Source organism: Gorilla gorilla, chromosome 14 (assembly GCF_029281585.2).
Source record: "Gorilla gorilla gorilla isolate KB3781 chromosome 14, NHGRI_mGorGor1-v2.1_pri, whole genome shotgun sequence".
In the NCBI taxonomy this organism is placed as follows: Eukaryota; Metazoa; Chordata; class Mammalia; order Primates; family Hominidae; genus Gorilla; species Gorilla gorilla.
Window position 1 is genome coordinate 40,074,556 of NC_073238.2, and position 16,149 is coordinate 40,090,704.

The 16,149-nt window shown below is 41.3% G+C and overlaps 1 protein-coding gene across 5 annotated transcripts in view; it reads left to right on the top strand.

Moving 5' to 3' along the window:
* ATP8A2 (ATPase phospholipid transporting 8A2) overlaps positions 1–16,149 on the top strand; it is a 652,717-nt gene that overhangs the window by 375,343 nt on the left and 261,225 nt on the right. The gene's annotated exons all lie outside the window — the stretch shown is intronic.

A 16,149-nucleotide genomic window follows, 5' to 3' on the forward strand; every position in this document is an offset into this window, starting at 1 on the left:
GACAAGGTCATAGGCACAGTCACTTGCTTATTGTTCATCAGCAGGTCCTTGAGAGTGCAGTAGATGTAAAATGTATTGTTCTGGAAGAGTGGACATATGCTGACTGCATGGTTTTTTGTTTTGTTTTGTGTTTAGAGACAGGGTCTCACTATGTTGCCCAGGCTGGAGTGCAGTGGCGGTGCAAGCATAGCTCAATGCAGCCTCTAACTCCTGGCCAGTGCTTGTTTGCCCACACATCAGCATTATGTGATATTAGTCTACTTTGTTGTTGCCAAACTCTGTTCAAAGTGTTTCCTCTACCTCAGATTCTTTTTGGCTGGTTTTAGTTCAGCATCTCTATCCACGGTCTCAGAACTAGCTCAGGGCAAGGCTCCTCTGATTTTTCTTTCTAACTCTCCTCCTTCCCTTTCCTTGCCACCCTCTAGCGTGTCTTTGAGCTATGTGTGATAGCAGGTTTTACTGGGGTGATTTATAAATAGGTCATCTCTCCCCTCTTGGAGTGTGGAGTACTGGGGGGCACCACCAGCGCTGGCTGCTGTGGGGTCTTTGTGCCTTCCCTCGGTCTCCTTCAGCAAGCTGGGCCCTTAAGCTCTTGTGCCAAGAGAAGGGACAGACAGGGCAGAGTGGAGGAGTGGGCATGGGGTGCTGCTGATCAGAGAAAGGGTAGCCTGGTGGCCAACAGCACGTCCAAGAACACTGTATGAGCAAAAGTGGCAGAGAAATCCGGGAAGTGGGAGCTCACAAACCAAGTGCTAACACTTACAGGGTGTGGTTCCACAGCTGCCCTTTGGCTCGACCCACAATCCTTTATACAGCCATTTCTAGCTTATTTCCAGCCCCCAGCTCAGTGCTGACTCATGTAATGTTGGCCAGACGCTCTGGCTTGTGTGGTTATTGGCGTCCTCTCCCTTTGTTTCATACAGTCCTCTGTTTGCCTTTCTACAGAGTACAGCAATGCATAGCTGCAAATTTGAGAATCTCATTCTAGTGAGGTAGGTCAGTCCACAAATACTCTCTGAGTGCCAGCTCCATGCCAGCTATTGAGATGAACACCACCAGGGCTATGCTGGGAAAACAGCAAACATGGTGCTGGTATTGCAGGGAGATCACAGAGGGAAAATTATCCTCAACCTGGAGGGATGGCTTCTTAGCTCAATGATGTCCTTTCCCAGCTTCTCTCTTGGAGATATTTTGTCTTTGGAACTGGCAGCCACATGACAGCCATGTGTTACTCCCTGACTGTGGAAGAGTCTCAGTATCCTGAGTGCTTGGGGTGCACCAAAAAGACAAACACCACTTATGTCAAAACGCAGCCCCCAGAGTTAAGGAAAAGTCTGTTTCTATCACTAACATAGCATCTGGAAGAAATAGAAAATGGCTATTTCCTAATTACTGTTAAAGTGTATTAAGCCAACATCCATGTATGCTTTTCTTCTCCTTCATTCACTGAAGGACTTTCAAAGAAATTGCACCCCTTGCACTTAGCATGGTGTCTGTGTGACTTAGTCAATGAGCCGTTAGGCACTGCAGATACCGTTTGTTCAGTCAAGATGGATAGCCCTGCCTTATCACTGCGTAACGCCTTGGAGGCCATAGGCTATCTCTGCACATCTCCCTTAATTGCCTGGTGTATTTATGTGGGTTGACTAGTTTGTTGCCATCTGCATAGCTGGGTTGTTTAATATATTTTTCTTTGTTCTGCTAATGACCTGAGCTTCATTACATGCTGATAAAGAATCCTAAAATGTACATAGAAAACTGACAAAGAATGAACTGGCCCTGGCCCTGAACAGAACAGGCATGCCACTATGCCGGCTGCCCAGACTCAGCAGTTGTCGTTACAGGAAGGAATGGCTTTCTGTTTGCATTTTAGGAAAACTTCACCTTTTAAACATTTTAAATGGAAAAAAAAGTATGTGATTTTTTTTTTTTTTTGAGGTTTTACTGATATGAGCTACAAATAGCTTCTTGGAAGCCAGTCAGAACTCTCTTTTCAATAATGTTGAAACATTTTCCTTTGACTGGAAATTAATACCTTCAACTTAGAAGAACTCTAGTTAGAAGTTTATAGCACAAATATAGCCCCATGTAACTAAGGGAATCTTGGAGAATTTTCTGATGTCAAAAAACAGAGCGGTGTTAGCTCATTTTAAAAAATTGTTCTAGTCAAATATAAAGCAAAAAATCCCATTTTTAATTTAATTTTTATAATATTTAAGAATCATTTCAGAGATAAAGTACTTCTGTTTTTTAATATAGCAAAAGACAGATTATTGTGATAGAGAATAATTATATAAATTAGGATTTTAGGCTAAGAAAAATGGTCTTCTGTTGGAGTGGATGGTTGTGGTTTTCACTTGTTAGTTGTCTGGTGTTATTTTACATAGGCTTTTTCAAAATTTGTTTTATGTCAATTTCTGTCAATTTTCTTAGTGAAACACTGTTTCTAGACTTCCACTTATACTAATTGCACCTTGATTGGATTATTTGCTGATTTGGTTTTTGGGCTTTTTGTTGTTGTTGGAGATAAGAGTAAGAGGAAAAAGTACTTCCAGCACGTGAATGGAAAAGAATCACTTTGCTGTGTTTGACGTTGCTTGAGGAGACAATGTTTGTGACAGTTGCACGTATTCGTATGTTTGTAATTTATTCTTCTGAACAGCTGATACTGTTTTAGGGCATCAGGTCAGGTTGAGCTAAATGTACAGTTCTAATCAGTCAAGACAAATGATGGTACTATCACAATTCCATCTCCGGAGGCAGGCCCTCTCCACTGTAGCTCTCAGCTTCACCCAGGGACAAAGCTACAGAAAGGGAGGCATACTGACCCTGCCAAAGTTCCTTCTTCATTCCTGATTCATTCCATCTCCAAACCCACCTGTGTCCTGTGGCCCTCCTACTGCTTATCAAAACTCTTCCCATTATTGCTGCAATCTGATTCACATAGGCAAAATTGGCAGTAGCCATTGTGTGCAAAGCATTCTGTTGAATGTAGGGGCAATTTAAAAATGAAGACATAATCTTTTCCCTGTAGGAACTTACAATCTTATTTGTGTTATTCATATTCAGTGAGTAATAATTTTAGTGTGAATATGTAATATAATATAATAGGTTGATATATAAAGAAACCCCAGGCCGAGCACGGTGGCTCATGCCTGTAATCCCAGCACTTTGAGAGGCTGAGGTGGGCAAATCATGAGGTCAGGAGTTTGAGACCAGCCTGGCCAACATGGTGAAACCCCCTCTCTACTAAAAATACAAAAAAATTAGCTGGGCGTGGTGGCGGGCGCATATAATCCCAGCTACTTGGGAGGCTGAGGTAGGAGAATCGATTGAACCTGGGAGGTGGAGGTTGCAGGCAGCTGAGATCACGCCACTGCACTCCAACCCCAGATGACAGTGCAAGACCCTGTCTCAAAAAAATACCCATATAGAATTTGACACATAGACAGTGGACTTGAAGGGAAGCGAGATAAATTCAAACAGGGACACGTCAGCCAAGACTTTCTTCTCTTCTTGTTTCTCTTCCCACCTCTGTCCTGAAGACCTTGAGAGGCCTTAAAGCCAGGAGCTGAGAGGGGAAGGGCACTCCCAGCCAGGACTAGCTCTCAGCCTGGATGGTGTCCTCACAGAGGCAGGGGATGGTGCTCCAGGATAGCATGCAGCAGCAGCACCTACTCCAGGTGTAGCAGCCAGGATAGGTTTTTTCACCTTTCATCCATCTTTATCATTTATTCGGTTTTCATGGTTATCTTGTGAAGCAGATGGCAATGGCGGTGTCCCCATATTATAAGCAGAAAACTGTGAATTGGAGGATTAGGTAACTGTTGGATTCTTTTTTTTTTTTTTTTTTTTTTGAGACAGGTTCTTGCTCTTTCGTCCAGGCTGGAGTGAAGTGGTGTGGTTGTAGCTCCTCTGCTGGATTCTTACAGTGTTGGGAGTGGAAGCTGTGGTACCTGTGTTCTGTCTCCCACCCACGGCCCAGTTGCTCAGCAGAATTATGTGAAAGCTTCCAAATGTGTCTTTTGAAGAAATCAAAGAATGTAACAGAGTGGGTGAGGGTGTGGAGCCTGGAGCAAGAAGACACTTGCTTGTGTTTAGTCTTGTCTTGGCCACTTGTTAGGTTGTGACCTCGGGTATACTGTGTCAATCTTTCTGAGCTGGGTTTTCTCACCTGTAAAATGGAGAGAATAACAGCACCAATTTTGCAGAGTTGTGCTTAGGATTAAAGCAGCCAGTGCGTGGAAAGCACTTAGCCCAGTTACTGATGATCAAATGGTATGTGCCAAATCAGCACTTGCTGCTGCCCTATCATTATTGTTACTGAATCCCATATTTTTATTTTCAACTTAAAAGCATAGGCTTTGGCTTAAGGAACATTAGAAATCCTCCTCATTGGTCTCTTCACAGAGGAGGAAAAAGAGGACCAGGGAGGGGGTCTGTCTGGTTAAGAAGAGGCAGGGAGCCCCTGTACAGCCCATCCCTTGAATCCTGCTCACTCAGTGCATTCGTTCCCCACCCTTCCCCCTCATTAATTTGTTCACACATTGCCAACGCCTGAGTTCTTTTCTCCTTCCCCACAGCATACACTAAACCTCTAGGGAGACAATACACCTACTCTCCAGGAGATGGAGTGGTGGGAGGAGGGAGGAATTTTCCAAATAGCCCACAGGATCATAAAGGCTTTTCCTCACATGTTGGTTTTTATCACCTCGGACCATTGGTCACAGAATCTGGTCTGGACCTTGTGCCACCGTGGGAGGATGGCCATAGGAGAAAAGGAAAAAGCATCGCTCCCTGTGGCTCCAGTGGACACACGCGTGCTTTCCTCACCTTTCTATCACCAGAGCCCCAAGACCTAGCATGCACTTGCCACTGTGCCCTGGAAGCTGAGTCACTCTCATCTAAGTGGATGGCAGGTCGTTTTGTTACATGGTTTGGGGAAAAGATTACAACACCAAAGTTGTCACTACTTTAAATTCTATCCATGTGCCAGTTCAGTGTAACAATATACTGTGTGTGTGTGTGTGTGTGTGCACACGCACTTAGAAGAGAGGGTGTTCTCCACCAGGCTGCTTGCTACTCCACTGCCTTAACCTCTCTCTCTGTCACACTCAGTCGCAGTTGGGTTGATGACTCCCATATTCGGCTGAGAAGTGAGTGTAATTGTAAGGCACAGGCATGATATTTCAAGACTTTTACAGCATGAGAAGCCAAATCCTTTTCTCAGTTAGCTGAGAGCCCCTGTTATATGTGTTCCTGACCCCCAAACCCCTCATTTCTCAAGTTTCATGGCTGGAACTTTCTTCATTCTCAACTCTCCCTTTGGTACCCTCCCAATCCAGGCGGTTGTGTGTCTGGCTCACTCTGGCCTTTATCTCCTTTCTGAGCTCAGTGACTAGCTCTGTTCTGAAGGCACAGGGTCCTGCTGGCTCCATGCTGCAGCTTCCAGCCCAGGTGAGTGAGGCAGGTGTTGGAGGTATTGACCCCACCCATGAAGCCACCACAATGCCATACTTGATGTTTAGGTTGCCACTGTTAACCTCCAAAATGAGGTAACCTGATAAACATGGCTGTCCTCATGTTAATTTACTCTTTACTGAATAGCTTACCAGGTGGAGTCAAAAGTTGGGATTTGGCTTCTCTGAACAGGGGATGTAATAAACTCATAGCCTTAATCTTTCACCCCTTTTGATCAAAAACTGCAAGATGATCATTACATTTCATATGATAAGTGTGTCCTTGAACATGAAATGGAAACAATTGAGGAGGAGAAAGAAAAAAGAGCTGTGTTTTAAGGCCAAAAAACCATTGCAGAAACATGGGCAATTAAACAAATATTTGTTTGTTACCTATTGTGTGTGATGCTAAAGGTCTAAAGAGGAGTAAAACAAGTCCCTAACACCAAGTAGCTTGTAGCCTAATTATGGAGACAGAAGCACATAGCCAACCACATTTCAGATCAGACTTTGTCCAAGGAAGTGCTATTATGATGGTATTAATCAATTAGAAAAGCAAGTTGCAAAATAACCTTTACATTAGATTATGTCAACTACTATTATAATTAGTTACAAAAATGTGTTTCTTCTATGGATACACAATGTCTTGGGGCTCATGTCCTCTCTATAGGCAGGCCCCCATGTACCTATATTCATCCACCTGCCACCACCACCACATCTATCTGAAATCCGTTTGTCCATCTTTTCTCTGCCATTCACCAGGACATTAGCAGACATATAGAATCACTGGAAGTTGTTTTCATGTTCCATTTTTGGAATGGTAGAATGCCACTCCTGTTTTTTTAAAACAGTTTTACACATATAACCATGAAAAAGTAAAGCATTATTATTTCCCGCTATTGAGATCTAGAATAAGTGGCTTGTTAAACAGTCTTTGGGTTTTAGAAGGTGTGTATGCTACTTGGAAGAAAGAGCTTTGTGTAAATTACCTCCTTTCCCACCCAAGAAATTCCACTTCCAAATTAAGAAAGAGAGAGAAAGAGAGAGAGAAAGGAAAGAAGGAAGGGGGGAGAGAAAGAGAAAGAGGAAGAGAGAGGTATTAATCTGCAAACTACCTGCCTGAGTGTGAAGCACACATGGTGTTGGCCATTGCTGTCCCTGTGGCTCTGGGGTCTCTTAATTGCTTGGATTAGGACTGAGGTGAAGGTCAGAACTGGATAGCCTACCCACTATTTCCAGAGTGCAGGAAGTTACAGTTTGGTGTAGATATGGGATTGGTAATCAGATCACCTTTTGTTCTGTGCACAGGTGATGGGTGAAGGGCAGACCTAATTAAAACCATCCAATATATTAAGCATCTCCGTTGTCATTAATTTTCAGCTGTGCATGAGCTCGCGATGCCTCGTCCTGCAGGAGTTACAAGTTTCCTCTGAAATGTCAAAACTCAAACACTTCTCAGCTTTCCTCTCAGTTCTGATTCCTATTCCCACCTTCCCCACAGCAGAGGTCAGGCACACTATTTTGAAATACTAGTAAAATGTGCAGTGGGGAACAATACATGTATGTTAACTTTGAGGAAGCCAGACGCTCCTGAGAGGGTCTTGGGGGCCTTAATAAAGCATTTCAAGGAAGCAGAGTATCAAATTAATGCTTTTTGTGCTAAAAACATTAAGGTATTTAGATGTGTTATTCTAATCCCTGTTTCAGCATGGGAACAGAAGGATCTAATATCTTTTATTTAAATCCCAGCCTTCCTAGACTGCTCCATTCTTTTCAGTCTAGTACAGGAAGAGACAGACTATAACCGGTTGATTTCAGTGACTATAAAACTGTATATAATTCACAACATACAACCCATTCAACTTTTACATGAAATGCGCTTGCCCAGATCTTAATACATTCCACATCATTTAGTAGAGATGTCAGGTTTTCAGAAGCTAGACTCCTGTCAGAATGCCACTTTAATTGTTCTGTTTTTGTGGACATGTGATAAAATTGTCACAGACGCAAGTACCGATGCATAAATTCTGAACCCCCAAGCAAAGTATCCTTATTTCAAAGTGAGCCCTTTCTCAGTTGTGGAGTAAACCGATCTTGAGCAGACAGGGTGTCCTCCTGTTTTTCTGAGAGCCCCTCTGCAATTCTCAGCTGCAGAGGCAGCATTTATGGCTCGAGTACAGGATCGAGTTTTAAGGGTTTTGTTCAGTTAATAAAGAATATCAAGTTGCCCTCACCACTAACAACTGTAGGATAGCTGATCTGTAACTCCTGTTTCAAAGAAGACGATGCTCATAGGACGTTGAAGCAGTCACAAGTCATCATGTAGTAATTAAGATCAGTAAAATATATGTAGAGAGAGATGGCCATATATATGCCTCATGTCTAAATCAATTGTTACGGCTTCTTCCCTTTAAAAATTTTTGGTTTTCAAGGACATTATTAGAGCCTGAAATCAGAATTTAGATGCCATATAAAGGTATCTTCAGGTAAACAGAATAGCTAGTCTTAAAATTCTTTATATTTCAGGACTTAACATCCAACGTAAGAGGTGCAGTACACTTTAAGACACTAGCAAGATTTTTTTCAAGGTCTTTTAAAAGGACTTGTAGAAGAACCAGGACTATATTTTGTGTGTATATGTTGGGAGGTGCATATAACACTGAAATAATTAAAATTAAACTTCCTATCATTATTAAATATTGAAAATGAGTTAAATGAACCCTTTACACAACAAGGAAATTATTAGTAAACGTTAATGTATTTTTGCAGTAGCATATTAACATACATAATATTTTCTAAAAGCTCTCTCTTTATTTGTGGAGTGTGAAGAAGAGCTCAAATTCTGTTTTTGAAAGTTGAGTTATAAAGAATCTCTTTTGGAATATGGAAACATTTAACCTTAGTATTTTTGAAAAATGATACTTATACCCTGTTAAATAATTTTTGTACTTATACAATGCTGTGGAAATTTCAAGCTTTCCACAATTTAATATATGCTCAAATATATGTGTTAAATTCCTAAAATTACCATGGAATTGCAGCACTAAGATAAAAAGCAAGATGCTTGCACAGCTGCCTGCCTCTCCCCTCGCCTTTGCAGAGACTCCTGGTGTTGTGACCTTAGCACCTGTTCAATTGCAGTGTCACTGAAAGGAAAGGACCTATGCCTGGTATTGCCAAAATATGGTGGATGTTATCAAAACATGCATGTTTCAGCCATACCAAAATAATACCGTCAGTACATCTGGGCTCTTACATTACTTGTTCAACAAATCCTGGAGCGTGTTGACCTGTATTTCTCAAGAGTGGCTGGATAGCATCAGGGTTCGTCATTATGTCATGCATGTTTTATCACCAATAATGAGATATACGTTTGTCATATTAGTCAGTCAGCGAGTTAAATCCTTATTCTACTGGGCACTGTGTTAAATAGTCATTTGTAGTGCAAAGATATTACAGAGGCAATCTATTGTGGTGGAATCTGATTCTAGGCTTAAATCATTGCACAAAGAGCAAATAGGTGGTTGAGCTAAGCTGGACAAAGTGATGCACACCTGTGGCCTCAGCTGCTTGGGAGGCTGAGGCAGGAGGATCGCTTGAGACCAGGAGTTCAAGACCAGCATGGGCAACATAAGGAGATCCTGTCTCAAAAAAAGTATATATATATAAAATATAATATATATTAGCACAGTATATATATATACACACACATATGATAAGGTATATATACCTTACATATTATTTATTAAATATAAATAATTTATTTGGATGATTTGTATCATGCAGCACCAAGACTACTTGTAAACGTCTGGTAAGCTGGTATTTATTAGGCCCTCAAAGTGCTTTTGTGAGGTGTTATGCAGGGGCTGGGGGTGAGCTTTTAATAGTTGAAGCATTATGATCTAAAGAGGCCAGGAAAAAAAACTAAGCTTAGGTGTTAGCTTTTCCCAGGAGAGCCCTTTGTAAGGACAAAGATTGTTCTCAGCCATGTGTCATTAAAAGCTGTCACAAGGCTGGGTGTGGTGGCTCATGCCTGTAATCTCAGCACTTTGGGAGGTCGAGGCAGGCGGATCACCTGAGGTCAGAAGTTCAAGACCAGACTGGCCAACATGGCAAAACTCTGTCTCTATGAAAAATACAAAAGAAAAAAATTAGCTGGGTGTGGAGGTGCATGCATGTAATCCCAGCTACTTGGGAGGCTGAGGCAAGAGAATTGCTTGAACCTGGGAGGCGGAGGTTGCAGTGAGCCAAGATCGTTCCATTGCACTCCAGCCTGGGTGATGGAGTGAGACTCTGTCTCAAAAAAAAAAAAAAAAAAAAAAAAAAAAAAAAGCTGTCCCAGAAGGCCTGGAATGTTCTTAAGGATATTTGTAGAAAATAGAATCAAGACCACTAGCATGTTGGTCAGGAAGTTTGCAAACGATATCTGTCTCTTGAATCACAGGACAAGTGGGCTGTTTTTATCTGCTTTCCATGAGTGATGCATTTAGATCTCACAGAGGTGGCCAGTCATTTATGTATTCCTTTCATCCTCTCCATCTGTGAGTAGGCTTTCAGAACTGCACACTAATAGCCTGCTCCTAGGTCTGTTGTTTATATGAAAGTTAAGATAGTTTTGTTTAAATAGAACTGTATTTTTTTTCTATTACACTTAATTATGGGTGGAGATGTAACTAGTCTTGGAATCATGATTTTGGTAGTTAGTCACCATTTATTGAATGTCTGCTGTACAAATCTTAAATTAGACATTTGGAGAAGGGTGAGGAAAGGGAGGGATAGAAAAGAAATGAAAGATGTCATCTCTGTCCTTGTGAAGGTTAGAGAGAAAAACATATTCCCCCAGGATGGATATAACGAATTATGTTGAATAGTTTATGGAAAGAAATGTACTGATTAAATAATTTTTTAAAAAGTCAATTCTTAAAACTTTTATGTCACCTGTCTGCTCTTTCATGATGCAGCTGATGGCGTTAGGGAAAGAATGTTAACTCAAGTCACATGACATTTTGTAGGAAATCCCCTCTTTTATATTCAGATGTGGTTTTGAAATGTTTAAGGATTCCGAGAAATGCTTCCATGGGAGGGGCTCCATAACACCTTCATCTCTAGAGGAAATACTGGCATAGGATTTCCAGAATTTTTTGCTGCAAAAGCAACCAAAGCTAGAAACGCTCATCCCTGAAAGTCTGTGCCTGTGGCTCATTTAACAATGGGGTGCACGTAGTCACTCTGAAACCCATTCGCTCATGGATTGTTCTTTTCTCTGTCAGCACTCACCTTGCTTTTCAAAATACGTCCCACCTTAGACCCAACCCTTGTGAGGCTGCCTCTTGGTCAAACACTGCATTCTTTGAAATAAAAACTGAACTGCTCTCACCTTTCTTTCGTTGTTGCATCTCTCTAAGGCACACTCTCTTGCAGCTTCCTCAGTTACAGCTCCTCACCATGTGTAAGTTTTTATAGTGAGGGAGCTTTTATAGTGAGGGAGCACTTACATCTACCTTAGAACTATTGAGTGATTGAGTTGAAATTTTCTTTCTTTGTGCCTCTAGATAAGCTAACCCACAGGTACCTATTGGGCTCGCCTGAATGCACCGCCATTCCTGCCACTATCCTTTCCCACTACTGCCCTCCCAACCCCAAATTCTATATCTGCCACTGTGCTCCAGGGGCCATTCCAAGCTGCCCAAATTATCTACTTTTAGAATTTGGGGCTACAATGAAATACACCAAAATCTGGGGCCATGAGATTAAGTTTTGAGGGAGCTGCACAGTTTGGGTCCGAGCACAGATGTTCCAGAAGGGAACGACTGTCCAGAAGGCCTGGACACCTGGGTTGTGTCCAGCACAAATGTACTAAATGCATCTGAAGAAAGAACACAGTAGACAGAAGGGATGTGGTCAGCCATGGAGGCATTTAATAGATAGGATTGGTTAATTAATTTTAGGTTTTAGACTCAAATATCACATGTTTGTATATCTATCTAATTAAGCTATGAGATTTTTAAAGGTACTGAAGTTTTTGACTGACTGCCATGAAAAAGAAGATGTTATATTTTATTTAAATAACTATTTCAATAAGAAAATCCTTTTCATAGGATAGTATTTTCAACAGGAAAATGAACACTTTTCCAAATGAAATCTTCTGATATATTGGAGCGCTTTATTTTATAGTTAAATATTATGTATTTTAGGCTTGGTATTGATAAGTTGGTTTCTGTGTCATTACAAAAAACAACTTATGAAGTCTTGTATGCTGTATTTCAGTTAGTTTTTGCCCCTACCACCTTCTTATTTGAGACACTCAGATTAAAAGAATATTTTTAATGAAATACCAATAAAATGTATACTTTCTGGGTTTCTGTTTAAAAGCAAAGAAGAAAAACCTACATATGCAAAACTTTAAGAAAGGGGATAAGATTCAGTGTTTCTTGTAATTGTTAACTGTCACTACGGAAATTTTGTATATATCTTATGCTATGGAAATTCAAGCTTAGCTAGAAAACATTTTTACTAGAAAGAACTTGTGGTATTGTCTAGGCCAGTGCTGGTGACTTGAGTATGGTCCAGAGACAAGCAGCAGCAGCAGCAGCCGGGAGCTTGTTAGAAATGCACATTCACAGGCCCAGCCCAGGCTTTCTGATCAGAGGCTGTACCTTGGCAATCCCTCTGGGTGATTCTGATGCTCACTTAAAGTTGGAAACTCATTGATCTAGGACAGTAGTTTTCGAACTTCCTTTTAGTCATAAGGACTGCTACATGTAATAAAGATGTTTTCAAATCCAGATAGTGAAAGAATTTTGTGAGTCTGGTTAATTAATAAGTGTTTTGGGTCTCTAGGGGGTTCCTGGGTGGAGTTCCTCGTAACCCCTCTGGCTCAAGTAAGCTCAGTGTACAAATCTACAATCGAGATCCAGCCCCTCTTTGACAACCAGGCAGGTAAGGTCAGAGGAGGTAAAGAATCTGCTTAGGTTTGTTCAGATGATATTGCAAGATCAGAATCAGAAACTCTGAGAGCAGGGTTTATGTATATCAGATAAATTAGTGTATGATCACTAGTTCTATAAAAGCAGTTAGCCAAGGTTTCACTAAAGTGTTATATTTGAAATAACGTTAGAGAGCTAGTTTTTAAATTTCAGGGACATGTGTCCCATAAAATGAGATACTCCAGGAACTGATTTTTGTAAGTCTCAAAAGAAAAACTTATTTTTCATTTTAGAATCTATTATGTTATCCAAAAAAGCAGATAGAATACTTCTCCAGTCAACTGAATGCTTTTGGTTTATATTTCTATTCATAATACACCAAAATAGGATTAAAGAAGTGCCCCCAAGCACCTAGCTTGGCTCAGCTGTGGTCTGGAGTTTTTATTTTATAGGTTGAATTATTATATGTTGGGAATACTTATTAAGTGTGGCATGTGATTCCAGGTCACAAGTTAAGATTAAGAAACAGCCAGCTTGTGCTTCCTGGCAACTTGGTATACTAAAATACTGCATATGGCTAAAGTGGAGTGGTGCCTCTTCATTTCTGTAGAAATTAGCTGTTGGACATCTGTTTTGAACCCCTAGTGTGTGCTAGAATTATGTTTTCTCAAGGCATTACAGCTGAGGGCATAATACATCCTTGATGAGAATTTCATGCTCCTAAAATACTACCGTATGACTTGCTTTATATACCCTGGTCAGGTTTTCTCCTTATTTTTGCTTTTTGGGAAAGGCAGCTGTTGGATGTTCATAGATTGTACTTTAAGCCATTGGAATCCTCACTTGACTTACTTGAGATCAAATCCCAGAGTGGCAAGCCCAGTGAGTCTATTTGACTTGCTCCTCATTTCCCATTGGTTGGCCTATCGCTAACCTCCCTAACAAAAAACCAACAACTTTAACCTCAAAGAAAACCCGGGTCTGTTTAGGTCCTTTCCTGTTCCACTCCTGAGATTTTCCGACCCCTGCAGTGTGAAGTGGCCAAGCCTTTGCCTGTGGGCTTCCTTTCTCTCCAGACCACCTTGAATTTGCTGATGAAGAGGCCAGCTTTCTTGATCAGTTGGGTGACATATGGACTTAAGGAGGAGTCGCAGCCTCAGGCCTGCTGAGTCCTGTTTCAGTTCCTGTTTTACGCTGTCTTGTGATACTTTCATGGATGCATAAGAGGAGTTGCAGATTAAGTGATGGCCTCCTTAGTGAGGTTCCACCTCAGTGAATGAATGACTTTAATTAAAGAGTGATTAATATAATCATAAGAATCCAGACTCTAGATCCACTATGTCCTCAGTGTCTCAGCAATTCCTTTGCACAGCCCTTAGACCAAAAGGAAAACTTAAGTTTCTAATTATTAAGTAGGTAAAGTCAAATAATTTAAGAAGTATTTATGACCCAACAACTTAGCAGACATTTGAAACAATAATGTCATTGAAAGACATACATTGAAAGAAATAGTCCTTATTTCCTCCATCGTTAAATAATCATTACTGTTGACAATGGCATGTGGTGATGTGCCTGTTTGCCTGTTGAGCGCTGCACGACTTCTCGAACTTTAGGGTAAGCATAGCTGCTGCCTTGCTCATTTCCTATTCCACATTGATTTTCACAAGGCATTTGCTTTTTATCATCACCGCCACGAGAGCTCAGCTTCACAAAGACATATCATGAAAAGGGATGCAGTGTGATTTATTGTTGAAACTGTGAGCTACTTCCAGCGAGTATTTTGCACTGTTACCTGAGAGACATTGCTATATTTCCCTCAAAAATTAAAAAAATTTCTGCTGCAGCAGCCCCAGGGCACCTGCACACCCAGATGGGAACCACAAGTCTGATGGCATGCATTTCTCAGAGGTGTCCAGTCTTGTTTTGTTTTTCCAACAGTTAAGATGTTTCACATAATCCTATGCTAGGTGGAGTATGAGATGCAATTGTTTTGTACTTGCTAGTCAACACAGTGGTTTCACATTAATACATCACAACCATCCCATGAGGTGGCTGGTTCTCATTTTCCTGATCCCACTCATGAAAAGCAGGGGCTCATGGACTTCCTTTCCCTGCTTAAATGGTCAATGTGTGGTGCACAGGAAAATGTCATACTCAGGCCTTTAACTGTGGCTCCCAGGTTGTTTTCTCCAACTATATTTGATCTGTGGTTCTGTGGAGTTTCAAAACAAAATGGGAAGTCACTTTTGTGTAGCCAATTGCAGTTGTGGACTGCCTCTGCCAAAAAGATCAGCCCTTGACTTTAAGTAGCAGTTGCACAAACTAGGCGGGAATAGATACAGCTTAATATCCCTTCATGTTAAAATTGCTTATGTGGAGTTGACTAGAGGCTTCATTGATAAGCAGTGTTAAAGCTCCAGTAACTTTCTTTTAGGCCACATTAAAGTGAATCTGGCATCTGCTACAAGGGAGATGGTGATTCTGTTCTATTCTGCTCTCAGTTGCCTAAAAGATTATACTTGGAGGCTATCTTTTAAGTTGTGAAGCATGCCTATTAAATAATGGTTGAAGAACCTGAGAATATTTAGCAAGCAGCAACAGAGCTTTGGGAGGAAGGATGTGATAGCTGTTTTTATATTTCAGCCTTCCATATATTTGTAAGAGAAGTTAGACTTTTCCTATTTAGCCCCAAATGACAGAGTTAGTACTCTTAAGTATGCTCAGTAACAACAAAAAAGTAATAATAATTTGCAGTGGTCGCACCTACTCCAGGAGGCATCGAATTGCTGCCATTGCAAACCCTTGTGAAAATGCTAAAAGGGATATCAGATTGTGCAACCCAGCTCCTAAAGTCCTTTCATTATGTTTTTCTAACTTTCTAATTTTTATCTTTGTCACTGAGCAAAGGCTTTTTACATGGTTCTACATTCAGTTTGCTGTCTCGCCAAATGCATTTCTTTCTCAAGTTGGTAGAATGAGATGTCAGGTAGCACTTCAATTTTCTGTTTGGAACAGGTATCTTTGTGGGTAGAGACCATCTAGGAGCTGCTGAAGTTCTTACTGGGCAAATCTTTGAGTGTCCATTCTAGCTGATGCGTGAAGTCCATATGTGGGCGTGGCCAGTAGACTTCTGTGAAATCCAGAAAAATCTTTTACTTTGTGTTTATTCTGTGTGTGTGGCGGCGTGGCGGGCGGGGGGGGGTGGGGGGGGGGGTGGGCAAGTGCTGTTTAAGTGATCCAAAAGCTTACCTGTAAATTCCGCAAATCAAGCATCAGCTTACCAATTCAGAATGTAGAGTCACTCAGTCCTGAGATGCTAGTCTTTGCTTCGTGTTGCTGTGTTTTGTGGTCTACACTCTGAATAAGCACTTCATTATCATGAATACCCCTCTGCTTTAGACCCCACAGATTTATACTGGCTCCTCTTCCCAGACGACTTGAGGACTTAGGAAAGCTTGGCCGCCATCTTGGATTCCTTGTGGAAAGAACCCTTCCTATGCAGGGGCTGATCTTCTCGCCCCCTTTAGGGCTGTGCTTCTGCACGGCTCAACAAGGGGAGACTTCCACTCCCTGACTCCCATCCTAGATCCTCTGCCTTGGCTGCCCTTCAAACACAGCTTCATTTTCTGGGGCGGATGTAGAGAAGTCTTTTTTCTTTGCTCTTACCCTAGCCTTCTTTCTGCACTTTATCATGCCCTGCCGATTTCCTTTCCCTTCTTTAAAAGCAGATTTTACAGAAAATTCCCTTGCCAGCCCTAGGTTGT